Here is a 15142-nt window from a genome sequence, read left to right as displayed (position 1 = left end):
AAAATTCCACCGGCATTCTTCAAAGAGCTGGAGCAAATAATCCTAAAATTTGTATGGAATCAGAAGAGACCCCGAATCGCTAAGGAAATGTTGAAAAACAAAAATAAAGCTGGCGGCATCACCTTACCTGATTTCAAGCTTTATTACAAAGCTGTGATCACCAAGACAGCATGGTACTGGCATAAAAACAGACACATAGACCAGTGGAACAGAGTAGAGAGCCCTGATATGGACCCTCAACTCTATGGTCAATTAATCTTCGACAAAACCGGAAAAAATATACAGTGGAAAAAAGACAGTCTCTTCAATAAATGGTGCTGGGAAAACTGGACAGCTATATGTAGAAGAATGAAACTCGACCATTCTCTTACACCGTACACAAAGATCAACTCAAAATGGATAAAAGACCTCAACGTGAGACAGGAATCTATCAGAATCTTAGAGGAGAACATAGGCAGTAATCTCTTTGATATCAGCCACAGCAACTTCTTTCAAGATACGTCTCCAAAGGCAAAGGAAACAAAAGCGAAAATAAACTTCTGGGACTTCATCAAAATCAAAAGCTTCTGCACAGCAAAGGAAACAGTCAAAAAAAACAAAGAGGCGGGGCGCCTGGGTGGCTCAGTGGGTTAAGCCGCTGCCTTCGGCTCAGGTCATGATCTCAGAGTCCTGGGATCGAGTCCCGCATCAGGCTCTCTGCTCAGCAGGGGGCCTGCTTCCCCCTCTCTCTCTCTGCCTGCCTCTCTGCCTACTTGTGATTTCTCTCTGTCAAATAAATAAATAAAATCTTTAAAAAAAAAAAAACAAAGAGGCAACCCACGGAATGGGAGAAGATATTTGCAAATGACAGTACAGACAAAAGGTTGATATCCAGGATCTATAATGAACTCCTCAAACTCAACCCACACGAAACAGACAAACACATCAAAAAATGGGCAGAAGATATGAACAGACACTTCTCCAATCAAGAAATACAAATGGCTATCAGACACATGAAAAAATGCTCATCATCATTAGCCCTCAGGGAGATTCAAATTAAAACCACATTGAGATATCACCTTACACCAGTTAGAATGGCCAAAATTAACAAAACAGGAAACAACATGTGTTGGAGAGGATGTGGAGAAAGGGGAACCCTCTTACACTGTTGGTGGGAATGCAAGTTGGTGCAGCCTCTTTGGAGAACAGTGTGGAGATTCCTCAAGAAATTAAAAATAGAGCTTCCCTACGACCCTGCAATTGCACTCCTGGGTATTTACCCCAAAGATACAGATGTCGTGAAAAGAAGGGCCATCTGTACCCCAATGTTTATAGCAGCAATGGCCACAGTCGCCAAACTATGGAAAGAACCAAGATGCCCTTCAGTGGATGAATGGATAAGGAAGATGTGGTCCATATACACTATGGAGTATTATGCCTCCATCAGAAAGGACGAATATCCAACTTTTGTAGCAACATGGACGGGACTGGAAGAGATTTTGCTGAGTGAAATCAGTCAAGCAGAGAGAGTCAATTTTCATATGGTTTCACTCATTTGTGGAGCATAACCAATAGCATGGAGGACAAGGGGCGTTAGAGAGGAGTAGGGAATTTGGGTAAATTGGAAGTGGAGGTGAACCATGAGAGACTATGGACTCTGAAAAACAGTCTGAGGGGTTTGAAGTGGCGGGGGGGTGGGAGGTTGGGGTACCAGGTGGTGGGTATTATAGAGGGCACAGCTTGCATGGAGCACTGGGTGTGGTGAAAAAATAATGAATACTGTTTTTCTGAAAATAAATAAATTGGGGAAAAAAAAGAGATTTTTGTCTAGTTCCCTTCTGTATAGATAAACTGAGTCTCAGAGGGGAAAGTGAAGTTTTTCTCCAGGGTCATAGAGCTGAGTCCTCTTGGAGCCCCTGGGAAACTCGATTTTGTATCATTGACTTATTGGACTCCTGGTGCAGGAAACACAGGAGAAGTATAAATGAGAAGGGAAAGGATCTCTTATACAAGGGCCCAAGTGATACAATCCCAACATCTCAAAGATAAGATGGAGAAAATCCATAACTGAGAACCTCTACACACACACACACACACACACACACACACACACACATCAACCTGCACCAGTAGGACCACTATACCATACTTGTTGCCATGACTGTAAATTTCTAGGACAACAGAGAAAACAGACAAAAGATTAGCCCATAGACACTTAGATATTTTATTGAGCTCACGAGGCCCACAGGCATCATAGGAATGGACACATCACTTCTCAGCCACAGTTCAAAGGAGGAAACTTTCCCAGAAGCGTCTCTAGCTGAGATATATTCACCCCTGGCCACCAGGATAACTCAGCAGCACCCTCCCAGTCTTACCCCCTTCTTCACCATAACAATCTGTACCTCTGAATCGTGACCTCTAGAACCTGGGGCACCACCAATTAGATAGCAAAATGCTTCAGATCTTCCTTATAGCCTGTTGCCTACAGGATGCTTTAAGTTCACCTTATGATCATGCATCAACAATTTTGTAAGTTACCTGGCTCTGATCCAGCAACAGGGAAGAAAAGAGTTCCCAGTCTTCCATAATTAAGCCAGCCATGAAAACTCCACCTGGGGGAGGTGGTGGGCACAGGGAAGCATGGGTGAGGGAGAGGGAGAGCTCTGTCTCGGGAAATCAAGAGTCTCCCAGGAATGGTGGGATGTTAGAGACAAACGGATGACGTGAGGACATTGGGCAAAGGTGCCAAGGACCATGTTCATACTCTTGTATGTCCTTTGAGAAAGGGGACTGAAGCCTGGAATTTCTATTTGGACTGTGAATTTTTAAATGCAATTTCACTCCGGAACTGAGCCACTCAAGCCATGGTTTCTATGGGGCAACCCATGGTATGGAAGGGGGTGATCTTCATCCTAACAAGTCTTAATTGGTGGAATAAAGGTTATGGAGGTAGTCTATTAACCCACATGGTAAGTCCTACACATTGTGAAAAACTCTAATGCTTTTTTTAAAAACCAAAGTGATCGGGGAATGATTACAATCCTCTATTTAACTATGCAAATAACCCCAAATCTGCTGAAATAGCTGACCTCAGCAATTCAGTTTCTCCTGTGGGCTTGGGAAGGATTTGGCACCTCTGGGCAGGGTCTTGAAGCCTGTTACAACGTGGACGACATCTCCACCTCCCCGAAAAATAAGAAGCCTTAAAGGAAATTATTGGCCAGAAGTAAGAAACATTACACAACACTTTGATGAAGTCCCAAAAGTTTGTTTTTGCTTTTGTTTCCCTTGCTTTAGGAGACATGTCTAGAAAGAAGTCGCTACCTGTTTCATCTTTCACATTCTTTACTCATTCATCCATCAGCGGACACTTGGGTTGTTTCCATATCTTTGGTAGTATACTTAATGCAGCAATGAACATGGTGAGGGGTGCAGATATCTTTTCAAGTTAGTGATTTTGTTTTCTTTGCATAAAGACCCAGAAGTGGAGCAGGATATATACAACATGAGTCTGAAATATCCTATGCCAGCAAGGAAGGAAGTGCTTTTAAAAAATGGGTGTGCCCCAGGAAAATTAAAGAAACTCTCACCAGCCAAATTTGGAATAATTTAAGCACCAAAATATTAGGTACAGTGATGAGTTATAAACCATTAAAAAAGAAATTCATGAGTGCATACTGATAATAGACAATAGATGATTGATAGACAGGGAGGGAGGAAGGGAGGGAGGGAGAAAATAAGTGAGATGAGAGGAAAGAGAGCTGGGGGAGGGATCTTAGTTACTGAAGAAGCAAGCTTAAGGGCTGACTGGTCAAAGCTAAGAGTGCTGGACTCAGAAAATCATCACTGGCAACCCTCTTTTGTAAAGACCTCCAGAGCAAGAACCATCAATGGATGCTAAACCTCAGAGGGGGTTTTGGTGAGGAGTAGGACATGGCCTTAAAGTGTCTTCCCACAGAATGCTTATTTAGGGGGTGCTTAGGTGGCTCAGTGGGTTAAACCTCTGCCTTTGGCTCAGGTCATGATCCCAGGGTCCTGGGATTGAGGCCTGCATTCTCAGGGTCCTGGGATCGAGGCCCACATCGGGCTCTCTGCTCAGTGGGGAGTATGCTTTCCCCCCCCACTCCTGTGTCTCTGCCTACTTGTGATCTCTGTCAAATAACTAAATAAAATCTTTTTTTAAAATGCTTATTTATTACAAGGGAGGAAGGACAAAAACAATAATTATACAGAGGGGTAACTGGGCAAAATTGTATCACCAGTGGTGGATAGATGGACATGGAACCCCCCCCCCAACCAAAAGCAACGCCCCAAGGACACAACATCACACACGCAGATTCTGGCTGAGAATGCCTAATCTCATCCTAATCACAAGGAAATGTCAGACAAATATAGAATGAGAAATGTTGTATTTCATAAAGGGGGAGGTATATTCTTAAAAGTAAAATAAAAGAAAAGGTCAATGCTATTAAAGATAGAGAGAGGCTGTGGGGAAATTCCAGATTCAGGGAGGCTGAAAAGAGGTAAGGGAGGCAAACCACACAGGTGCTATTGGCAACTATGGTAAGAATGAGAATAATAATTTTTAAGTATTTAAGTAATAGTAATAATTATATTAATAATAATAATGATGATGATGCTGATGCTGTTATTATTAACAATTATTCATCATGTGGGACTCTGCTATGCATTCCAAGTAGTTTAGCACGACCGCGCCTGCATCCGAAGGAGCATCCCCACACGTTGCCAAATATCCGCTAGGGGGCAGTATTAGCTCTGCTTGGGAACAATTCCCGCTTCATCTAGAAGACCATTGTAAAGACTGCGAGTGTGGTTTTTTTTGAGAGCCGGCAAGAGAGGGAACACAAGCAGGGGAAGTGGGAGAAGGAGAAGCAGCCTTCCCACCAGCAGGGAGCCCGATGTGGAGCTTGATCCTTGGACCCCAGGATCATGACCTGAGCAGAAGGCAGATTTTTAACTGACTGAGCCACCCAGGAGCCCCTGTGGTTGAGAATTTTTAAATGATGGCAGCTAACACTGGCGAGGATGAGCATATATGGGAGTAGGCTTTCTGGGCAGGACGTGTCAAAGGCCAGGAAAATGTGCCTTCTCTTTGCCCTCACCATTCTTCTTGGATTTATCCGAAGATGGTCATTGTAGATATATGAAAACATTTGCCTCTGGGCGAATCACGGGCAAATTGTTTATGGAAAGGAAAAAAGGGGGCAGCCTAAATAGAGTTTTCTTGAAATACACTGTGGTAAATCCACTCAGTGGGACATTTTACAAGTCTGAGAAGTAAAATTAGAGCAGAATATTTATCCACATTAAAATATGTTCACAAGCATGGTCAAATAAAACAGACATGGTACATTCCTCCATGTCATGAAGCATTCTTCAATAACTTTGTCTTATGGCTGCAGAGTATTCTATTATAAAGATGCATTGTACTGGGGCGCCTGGGCAGCTCGGTCATTAAGTGTCTGCCTTCAGCTCTGGTCATGATCCCAGGCTCCTGGGATCGAGTCCCACAACAGGCTCCCTGCTCAGTGGAAAGCCTGCTTCTCCCTCTCCCCCATGCTCATGCTCTCTCCCTCTCTCTCAAATAAATCAAATCTTTAAAAAAATAAAATAAACCAGCACCCTATATTAGACTTCTGAATGTTCCTGTTACCTCTTATTTTTATATTAAGAAAGAAAACTGTACCACGGTTAATAATACTACATTGTATATTTGAAAGTTCTTAAGTGAGTAGACCTTAAAAATTCGTAACATGAAAGAATGAATTTGAAACTATGTCAGGAAGGAAAGCTGACTAACCTTACTGAGGTAATCATTTTGCAGTATATACATAGATCAAATCATTGTATTGTACACCTAACACTAATACAATGCTATATGTCCGTTATATCTCCTTTTTTAAAAAAAAGAAAGCTACAATGTCCACCTTTGTAACTCTATCTTTGCACACATCTTTGATTAGAAGACACCAGTGGGCTGAATTTCAAAGCTTTTGATATACAAGCCACATTGTCCACTAACAAGGTTACTACTTAGTGTCTGAGACGACCTCACACTCAAACACTATGGGTATTATCTGTGAAAACACCACCACCAAGAGACAGTGACAAGCCAACAATACAAGAAAAGCAAAAAGAAAAGACAAAAATAAATAAATAAATAAATAAATAACACTACCAACAACTCTCACAGTTTCAAAGGTGAAAACGGGGGGCCCATTTCTCCACAATTTTTTTGAGTCAGGTTGGTGCACAATGTGACAGTAGTTTCAGGCATATAGCCTAGTGATCCAGCTTCTAGGTTATCCTACCCCTCCCTGCTTCTTTGCCTTCACAGACTAAACCCGGAAGCCCAAGGACAAGAGGACAGGACAGCCACAAAGAGCTCTGGGAGGACGCTGCCCTCTAAAAGTCCTCAGTATTGGATGGCGACACATCTACCCAATCCAATCCTTTTGCTTTGCAAGCCCGTGCACTGCTCCTCACTGCAGCCCAGAGAATATCTATGCACTCACTCAACTGGTGAACAGAAACGTATCAGGAATCTACCATAGGTCAGGCATCGTACCAGGTACTGTGGACACAGCAGCAGACAAAATAGGCAAGGCTCTGCTCCCATGGATGACCTTCCAATGGAATCACATTCACACTGTCCAGGATGTGCATTCTAAGTGAAGAATGGCCAGGGCTGGGGCAGGCTGATGTCCTGTAGTGACCTTCTCCAACCCCTTCAAGCTCTCACTCTGAATATACCTTCTGGGGGTGATAAAGGGAAGGGGGGTGGGGTCAGCAGGGGTCTTTGGACCAGCAAGTGGGCTCTCTCCTCATGCCCCCCACATCTGGAACCCCTGGGTCCTCCAGCCCAGCACTGAGCCTCTCCTGCAGGACAGAGCACAGGAAGGTGCAGGGGTTTATCTAGAGGCATTTCAACAACTTCCAAGCTTCTCCTTCCCTTTCATCCCACATCCTACCCCAAGCCCAGTTCCAGTGCACTCCCTGTCAGCAAAAATCAGCACCTGACTTCCCTTCTCAGGTGAGAAAACACAGCCACCCCAACCTGGAGGGAAAGACAGAGGGAAAGGATTTTCATCTGCCTTGCAGAAGGGGGAGCAGAATAAGGGGCACAGTTGTTCACTGTCTCCCCATGACAAAGGAACAAAATCCCAAGTCTGATCCAGTGCTAGATGACTCCACAATATGACGCACACCAGCCTTTCCACCATTAATGTCTATCCCCCCTCCCTCCCTGCCATACACACACACACACACACACACACATACACACACACGAATAGGGAAGTCCATTCCTTTGTTCCTCATTCAACCTTACCATCTCCATGCCCCAGACCTAGGGCAAGGAAGGGGCACTGGAGGTGGTACTCACTGACTCCCCGTGGAGTTGGTTATGTTTCAGCCTGGTATTCAAAGTCTCTGCAAACAGGCATCTGTTTCCCTTCTTACCATTATCTCCCACACATCTAGAAAGGAATTTTTTAATTCAATTTAGTTAACATATAGTGTATTATCAACATCAGGGATAGAATTAAGTGACTCGTCAATTGCATATAACACACAGTGTTCATTACATCACGTGCCCTCCTTAATGCCAGCCACCCAGTTACCCCACCCCCCACCCACCTTCCCTCCAGCAACCCTCAGTTTGTTCTCTAGAGTTAAGAGTCTTTCATGGTTTGCCTCTCTGTCTGTTTTTATCTTATTTTTCCTTCCTTTCCTCATGGTTATCTGTTTTGTTTCTTAAATTTCACATGAGTGAAATCATATGGTATTTGTCTTTCTCTGACTGACTTATTTTGCTTAGCATAATACCCTCTAGTTCCACTCACACCACCGCAAATGGCAAGACTTTGTTCTTTTTGATGGCTGAGTAATATTACATTGTATGTACATAGCTACATCTTCTTTATTCATCCATCTGCCAATGGACATCTGGGCGCTTTCCAAGATATTTTACATATATCTCCATATTTTCCATATTTGTGGACGCGGCTGCTATAGACATTGTGGTACATGTACCCCTTCAAATCACTGTTTTTGCATCTTTCGGATAAATCCCTAGTAGTGCAATTGCTGGGTCATAGGGTAGATCTACTTTTAACTCCTTGAAGAACCACCCTACTCTTCTCCAGAGTGGCTGCACCAGCTTGCATTCCCACCAACAGTGTAGGAGGGTTCCCCTTTCTCTGCATCCTTGCCAACATTTGTTGTTTCCTGACTTGTTAATTTTAGCCTTCTGACTGGTGTGAGGTGGTATCTCATTGTGGTTTTGATTTGTATTTCCCTGATGCCAAGTCATGTTGAGCATTTTTTTCATGTGTCTGTTAGCCATTTGTATGTCTTCTTTGAAAAAATGTCTGCTCATGTCTTCTGCCCATTCCTTGACTGCGTTTTTTTTGTTTGTTTGTTTGTTTTGGGGGGGTGTTGAGTTTCATAAGTGCTTTAAAGATTTTGGATACTAGCCCTCTAGCGATGTGTTATTTGCTGATCTGATGGGTTATTTGAATATCTTCTCCCATTCTGAAGGCTGTCTTTAGTTTTATTGTTTTTTTTTTTCCTTTGCTGTGCAGAAGCTTTTTTATCCTGATCAAGTCCCAATAGTTCATTTTTGCTTTTGTTTCCCTTGCCTCTAGAGACGGGTCTAGCAAGAAGTTGCTGTGGCCAAGGTCAAAGAGGGTGCTGCCTGTGTTCTCCTCTAGGATTTTGATGGATTCCTACCTCACATTTAGATCTTTCATCCATTTTGAATTTATTTTTGTATGTGGGTCCAGTTTCATTCTTCGGCATGTGGCTGTCCAATTTTCCCAGCACCATTTTTGAAGAGACTGTCTTATTCCCATTGTCTCTTCTTTCCTGCTTGTCAAAGACTAGTTAACCATAGAGGTGAGGATCTCTTTCTGGGCTCTCTACTCTGCTCCACTGATCTCTGCGTCTTTTTTTGTGTTAGTACCACACTGTCTTGGTGATTACATCTTTGCAATAGAGCTTGAAGTCCAGAACTGTAATGTCCAGTATTCTTTTTCAACATTACTTTGGCTATTCAGGTCTTTCCTGGTTCCATACAAATGTTAGACTTGTTTGTTCCAGCTCTGTGAAAAATGCTGATGGTATTATGACAGGGAGTGCTCTGAATGTGTAGATTGCTTTGGGTAGCATAGACATTTTAACAGTATTTGTTTTTCCAATCCATGAGCATGGAATGTTTTCCCATTTCTTTGAGTCTTCCTCAATTTCTTTCATAAGTGTCAGATAGTTTTCAGAGTAAAGATCTTTTACCTCTTTGGCCAGATTTATCTCCAGGTATCTTGTGATTTTTGGTCCGATAAATTAGGACCTACTTTTAAAGTAGGCACTAATATCCCCATTGTACAGATGAAGAAAACTAATAGAAAAAGAGGATAAGTCACTTTTCAAGGTCACAAAACTGCTGAGGAGAAGAACCAGAATTTGTTCTAAAGGAGTTGGGATCCAGAGCCCACAGTCTTAATCCCCATCTGAAAATCAAGTTCATTTTTTCTTCCTCCCACCTCCTGATACTTCCCCACGTACAGACTTCACTTCCGCCTGCAGGCGCTACTTCTTCTCCTCTGCTGGGTCCTGCCTTTGTGTCTGGCATACACCACCTCTCCACTGTGTCCTTGCCCCCCGCCCCTCAACCTGCTCAGTTCCCGTCCATTGGCTACTGAGCTGCTTCCTCCTCCAGAAAGCTTTCCCAGAGTGCCCCCAGACAGTTAGGTGACCCTCTTCTGGGCTTCTGTGTTTCCATGACCAAACTATATGCCTGAACAGCAAGGACAGCCCTTGGGCCAGTCCTGGATGCCTGGTCCTCAACACACGGCTCAGTGCAGGGGAGGTCTCAGGAAGTACAGCCATGTGGGAATCCCAAATGTCACTCAGACAGCCCTTTGCAAGTCTGAGGAAGCATGAACTGGTGTCACATGACTGAGGTACGCACATAGGAAAGAGGAGAGGCGTGCACAGGGATGCAGTGGGAAGGGGTGGGAGGAGGACAAGAGAAAGATGTGGTGGCTCCTGGGCCCTGACTCTCAGCTGCTTCTTGAGCATCGGTGATGATGGGGCCGCAGGTGGGACCTCATGACCTCTTTCCACACAGTGTTCTTTGAAGCCACCTGCACAACTGTGGTGCCCAGACAACCACACAGAAAAAGAGCAGTCCCTGACTCCACTTCTGTGGTGAATCTGGATTGCTCCAAGCAGCAGGGCCTCAAGAGGTGGCATCTGGGCCCCTTGAGGGCTTTGGCCAAGTTTCTCTGAATGCAGAGGCAGCTCCCAGTGGGGCAAGGTGGTCCCAAGGCACAGCAGGTCTGGAGATGAAAAGAAGCAGGAGAAGGTGACAGCCCAGTGGACATAGGGAGGAGCTGGAGTCAGAAGTGGGTAGACACCGTAGACACTGCTGGGACTTCCAAACACATACAAGAGCAACTTTGTGAGAAATTATGAAATTATGTATGTTGGCCAGAGAACTAGGGGGCTGTGGGAGTGGATGCAAGGGTGATGATCCTGTATCTGTCCACAGAGAGAAGTGCTTGGTGACACTTGAGAGGTGGAAGGAAGGAGGGAAGGAAGTGTAAAAGGAAGGGAGAGAAGGAAGGAGAAGGAAGTTTGCAGGACCTCTGGGCCTTCTAAGTCACGTTCCTTATACAGGCACAACTGGACACGCTTTAGCATGAGGGTTAAAAAGCCCGATTTAGGCGTCAAATGGGTTGAGCCCCAAATCCCAGCAATTTCAGGAATTAGCTCTCAGCCTGTCCCCTCATCTGTGAAAATCAGAGAAGAGAGTAGGAAGGGAAGGGAGCCCTTACTGGACCGTGTGGACTCACGGGCTGTGTGTGTCTGGCATGCGGTCAGCACTAGATATGTACTCCTGACTTAATCTAATTAATTGTTGTTAATATACAGTCTTCCTTAAGGTGGGAGAAGCAGCTTGGATACAGAGGGCATGAAAGCTGAACTAACCCCGCCCCCGTCCCCATGCCAGCGGCAAGAGGCAAGGTAGGTAGTAGCCTGGGGATGAGCATGGCGCCGAGTCACCGAGCTCTGAGACTGACCCTGAGCTGGTGGCGCTGTTCCAGCCCATGACCCTTCTCTATGAAGAAAGACAGAACCCCACTCCTGCCCCAGGTTGGGCCCAGCTAAGAGGCCACCCGCAGATTTTGCCTGGCCAGCATTCAGTCTCCCAGACAGGGTCCCTCTGGGATGCACCCCTCCTCCACTCTCAATCTCAATCTCCCACGGGGCAGGGGGCAGACACAGGACTTGTGACTGTCCAGTGAGAGCGCAGTATCTCACAGTGATTGGCTCAGGGGTGAGCACATGACACAAAGTGGGCCAATGAGAGTGAGCCTTGGGATTTCCGACAGGACCTTGCGGGGATGCGTGCTCTTTCTCCCAGGGTTGCTGGCTGGGTGGAATGCTGAGCTGTAGGGGCGGTCCCTCCACCCTCGGAATGGAAGACCTGTAGAAGAAAGCTAAGCCCAGAAGTCCTTGGTTTCCACCTAGCACCTTTGCGATCTCTAGTAAATTCTACCGTTTTCATCTGTGAAATGGGGATAATCACAGTACCTACATTCCTCACAGGTTGTAGGTGAGGATTAAGGCAGTTAATACATGAACAGCAGCTATTATTACAACTTAGACTTCCCCCATTCCCTCCCTAAGATGCCTCCAAGGCAGGCACAAGGCAGAAGAGACTCACAGTTCACGTTAAGGGGAGGGGGCTGCTGAGGCTGGAGGTGTCAGAACGGCTGGCCTCACTCTGGTAGAGCCCAGTGCCATTCCAAGTAATGTTCCAGAAGGTCAGGATCCTGTCGTCTGGGGACAGCTCCCCTCCGCCCCCCTACGGCAAGGATATCATTGTCTTTGAGCCACCTGATGGCTGCAAATCTCTTTGGAGGGACACATGTCAGGGGAAGGAGGCCATGCTCTCCACGGGACGACCTTGTTGGCCAGGACACTGAGCTGAGGCTTGGATTCTGTTGGGGACACAGAGTAAGGGGGTAATGGTGTGAAATAATGAGGCTCCTCTACAATGTCATATTCAGTGATCTCTCTCTTTTTTTTAAAGATTTTATTTATTTGACAGACAGATCACAAGTAGGCAGAGAGGCAGGCAGAGAGAGGGGAGGAAGCAGGCTCCCCGCTGAGCAGAGAGCCCGATGCGGGGCTCAATCCCAGGACCTGAGATGGTGACCTGAGCTGAAGGCAGAGGCTTTAACCCTCTGAGTCACCCAGGCGCCCCTTCAGTGATCTCTTTAATCCTGAATCTCCTCTGTGGAGACATCTTGCCTCTTTCCTGAAACCCTCCCCTCCCTGGGCTTGGAAACCCACACCCTCCTATGCAGTATCCTTAGTATGAGCTAGTCTAGATCCACTCTGTCCAGTATAGTAGCCCCAAGCCTACTGAGGACAGGAAGCAAGGCTGATCCAAATTAAGATGTGCTAGGTGTATAAAATAAACAATAGATTTCTCAAACGTAGAAAAAAAGAAGGTAACCTATCTCAATAAGTTTGCTATTAATTGCATGTAGAAATACTTTAAATATATTGGATTAATAAAATTATTTAAATTAATTCACCTCTTATGTTTTATTTTTTATTGTGGCTACTAGAAATTTTAAAATCCTGTATGTCTTGAGTTATATTTCTATCAGACAATGCTGCTCTAGTAGCTATGTATGCAGAATCTAGTATCAGACTGAGTTCGAATCGACTCCTTCACTAGTTGATGAGTTACCATAATTAAATCCCCCTTCTGCGTCTTTCCAATGAAATGATAATTGCACCATCACCTCACAAAAATTTTTAAAAGATAATATACTCAAATATTGTAACAACAGCTACAGCTTCCCGACTGACCTGCTAATCTCCGTCTGCCTTCATCCAACCTTCTGCTCACATGGCAGCAACATGATCTCTTTGGAAGATAAAGATTAGACCATGTCTTTCTCTTGGTTAAGAGAAAGAGCCATCCTTGGCTCCTGGCTACCCTGAGAAGAAAGTCTCTGAATGATCTGTTCCTTGCTAACTCTTCTAGCCATGCCCTGATGTCTTCTCCTTATTTACTATGCCTGGCATTCTTTCTGTTCCTGCAACACTCCAAAATTAACCTTGCCACTGGGCCTTCGCACATGCCAGTCTCTTTCCCTCCCATTTACTCTTCAATAACCCAGCTCCTGCTTATCCTGTTGGACTCAGTTTAAATGTCATCTGTCGAAATTTTCAATCATCTCTCTCCCATTTTAGACTTTAAGCTTCAGAAAGGCAGGGAGCACACTGTTCTTTGCTTATCTCTGTATCTCTGGTGTGTAGACCAGCATTTGGAACATTTTGAGTACTTAATAAGTGAGTGTATAAATGAATGGGGTCTGATTGATCAGGAGTGATATTAATCACCTTTGGGGTAGAGCTAAAACCTTTAGGGGCAGAAACTCAAGGTCCAGAGATCAACGGCATTTTCCTAAGATGAAGGATGAAATTCAGGAACTCAAAGGCTTAGGAGGAAGGCCTGTGGTCCCAGTCCTTAACTTTCTCTGTGACCGAGAGAATCCCCTCCTACCACATTCCTTCTATCTCTGTAGAATGACCTGGGGTGGAAGTTAGTGGTCTTCCAAGGCTCCCCAAGATCCAGTTAGTTAAGAGAGTTCCCTCCAGACTCTCCCGCTCACCAGGGAGGATAATCAGTGTGTCTGTAGCACTGTGATTGCCTATGGCAGGGTTGATGGCCTCACAGGTGTAGACTCCAGCTGTGCCCAGGTGGATGGTAGCCAAGAAGAGCTGCTGTACAGCGGGCCCCAGGTTCCCATTGATCATCAGTGAGTACTGGGCCAGAGGGTTGCATGCAGTGGAGCAGGAGACAGTGAGGTTGAAACCAGATATGAAGCTGACATCAGTGGTAGTTACTGTGGGTATGTCTGGACTGTCTGCAGCACCCAGATAAATTCCCAGGGAGAGCCTCAACCAGGGACCTGGGGTCTCTGCCAGGCCCTGTCCTTCCTCCTCAACCTGGTCCCTTCCTTGGGCTCTCACTTGCTGTGTGATCCCAAGAAACCCATCTCACCTCTCTGGGTCAGCAGCTCAGCACTTGTCTTTACAGTCTTTGAGGGAAGGGGCTCTCTCTCTGTCAGTGCCCAGCACATATTCAATGTTTTGCAATTATGTTGAATGGAGATAATGTGGAGCAGACAAATAAACCAATATTAACATAGCACCATCTCTGTGATGAGAGATGCCCGTGAGAGAGGCAGACGTATATCTGAGGATAAATAGATTTATCCATCTTTTCAGAAAATGTTTTTTGAGCACTTGCCATGAGCCAGGCACTGTCTTAGGTTTGGGGACACACTAGAGACCAAGGCAGGCCTGGCCCTGCCTTCACAGCACCCCCACTCCAGTTAGGGAGACAGACCCATCCCTGATAGCAATATCTAGGGTAGGCCGAGTGGGAATGGGGGAGCTCAGAAGGGTGGCGGCGCCTGACCCAGCCTGAGGGAGGGTCAGGGAGAGATTCCTAGAGAAAAAAATGCCTGAGCTGGAACCTGAATAGTGAGGAGGAGTTAGTCAGGCAAAGGATGAGAGCAGCAGGGGATGGGGACTGCCAGAAAGAGGGAACAGCATGTACAAAATCCTGTGGATCAACCAGACCATGGTGTGCGAGGGAAACTGCTAGTAGGACATAGGGAGTGGTGAGAAACAACACTCTGAGGGTCAGCCCAAGCTGAGGAGGCTGGACTTCTTCTCGGGGACACTAGGAAGCCATGGAAGGGATTTGAGGAGGACCGGGCTAGGGTCCAGTTTATGCTTTATAAAGACATGGGCATCTACAGCTGTTGGTCCCTCCACGTGACCCTGGGTCCAACACCCTACAGCTCAACCTGCCAACAAGGTGGGTATTTGGGGAGTGACCCTGAAGGAGGCAAGAGGTATGAGAGGGGCACTCACAGATAACATGAGGTGCATGGGCTCACTGAGGCTGGTGATGGCGGGGTTCTTGGCCTTGCACCAGTAAGGACCCCTATCGCTCCAGGACACCTGGCAGATGGTCAGTGCCCACTGGCCCAGGGACAGCTCCAGCTGCTCACTGCCCACCAAGGCTCCTGGTCAATGT

The sequence above is a fragment of the Neovison vison genome, chromosome 7, assembly GCF_020171115.1.
Source record: "Neovison vison isolate M4711 chromosome 7, ASM_NN_V1, whole genome shotgun sequence".
Lineage (NCBI taxonomy): Eukaryota > Metazoa > Chordata > Mammalia > Carnivora > Mustelidae > Neogale > Neogale vison.
Note: the sequence above shows the minus strand (reverse complement) of the source record.